The sequence below is a fragment of the Theropithecus gelada genome, chromosome 15 (assembly GCF_003255815.1).
Source record: "Theropithecus gelada isolate Dixy chromosome 15, Tgel_1.0, whole genome shotgun sequence".
In the NCBI taxonomy this organism is placed as follows: domain Eukaryota; kingdom Metazoa; phylum Chordata; class Mammalia; order Primates; family Cercopithecidae; genus Theropithecus; species Theropithecus gelada.
Genome location: NC_037683.1, coordinates 67597346 through 67599208, shown reverse-complemented (window position 1 = coordinate 67599208; position 1863 = coordinate 67597346). Strand labels below are relative to the sequence as shown.

The 1863-nt window shown below is 41.1% G+C and overlaps 1 pseudogene; it reads left to right on the top strand.

Annotated features, from left to right (window-relative positions):
* Window positions 1-461: 461 nt before the first annotated feature.
* LOC112608719 lies at window positions 462-946 on the top strand (annotated as a pseudogene).
* The last annotated feature ends 917 nt before the right edge of the window (window positions 947-1863 follow it).

Here is a 1863-nt window from a genome sequence, read left to right as displayed (position 1 = left end):
ATAATCTAGAAAAATAATGCAATTGCTTGTTATAGGGTACCACCAAAGCTTAACTGTCTCTGTGACAGTGATAGTGCATAATTTATTTGAGCTTATTGCAATGTTGAAAATAGTTCATGAATCCCTCATTTCCATCTTCATGAACCTACAAGGAATCTAAAGACTCTTAAGTTGGAAAACAACGGGCCTGGGGAAACTCACTATGGGGAAAAGTGCAGAGGGTAAGGGAGAAATCACTATCACAGAGACAGTTAAGCTTTCGTGGTGCCCTGTACCAAGCAATTCCATCGTTTTTCTAGATTATGGCTTCCTCTACTCTCCAAAACCCGTGATTGTTCCCCATTCCTGAAGCATAAAGTCCAAATGTTAATACATAGCCACGACTGCACTAAAAAATCCAGTAAGAGCCGCTAGGTGCTGCTGTGGACTGTGGGCCGCTGGGGTAGGTGAAGGATCCCAAGATGGCTGGGCAAAAACTTGCTCTAAAAACCACTGACTGGGTAACTTCTTGGGAGATCATACCCTGAAACCAAAAGGCCATTGCTAATTCCCTGACATCCTGGAATGAGACTCTCACCTCCAGATTGGCTATTTTACCTAAGAATCCACCAGCTATTGACTGGACTTACTACAAGACCAATGTGGCCAAGGCAGGCTTGGTGGATGACTTTGAGAAGAAGTTTAATGCCCTGAAGTTTCCTGTACCAGAGGATAAATATACTGCCCAGGTGTATGCTGAAGAAAATGAAGATGTGAAAATTTGTGCTGAGTGGGTGTCTCTGTCAAAGTCCAGGATTGGAGAGCATGAGAAACAGCTGGAGAAGATAAGGAACTTAATTCCATTTGATCAGATGACCACTGAGGACCTGAACGAAGCTTTTCCAGACACCAAATGAGACAAGAAAAAGTATCCCCATTGCCTCACCAACCAATCGAGAATTTATAAAATTGAGTCCAGGAGGAAGCTCTGGCCCTTATATTACACATTCTGGACATTAAAAATAAAAATAATTATGTAAAAAAAAAACCAGTAAGATGCATTTATATACCTTGGTTGGAGTTTAAAGCTTGCAGGATATCTTCCCCCCCACTGCCTTCATGTACCTCATGTGTTTACTAGAGAAATCAACACACAACACGTTCTTCTCAGAACATAAGGACACTTCTACACGCCAGTGCTGTGCATCACTTTTTACCACCAACTAAAATGCCCTTCCTTGTTCCCCACATGGCTAAATATTACCTGTTCTTAAAGGCCTAGCTCAAATATCAACTCCTTCTAGAAGCTTCCTTCAGGCCTGATGCCCTACTTTACCTCTGCATTGCCCAAACTGAATTGCCCTAAGAGAATGTATTGCCCTTTTCACTTTTGTTATATCTCCATTTGATACTGTATTATTGTTTATTTATTTCGCTTAAGTGTGTCTATGAGCTAAGTACCATAATTTATTCATATATGAATCTCTAGAACCTTTCAAGTTTCTGATATATATTGGACAATGAAGATAGAATGCTTGAATACATTTTATAATATATACAAATTATATATATTTATTGTGTACAATATGATTTTTTTTAAACAGAGTCTTACTCTGTTGTCCAGGCTGGAGTGTAATGGTGTGATCGCAACTCACTGCAACTTCTGCCTCCTGGGTTCAAGCGATTCTCATGCCTCAGCCTCCCAAGTAGCTGGAATTACAGGCATGTGCCACCATGCCTGGCTAATTTTTGTATTTTTAGTAGAGAGAGAGTTTTGCTATGATGGCCAGGCTGGTCTCGAATCCCTGGGCTCAAGTGATCTGCCCTTCTTAGCCTCCCAAAATGCTGGGGTTACAAGTGTAAGCTGTAACCCCAGCACAGGTG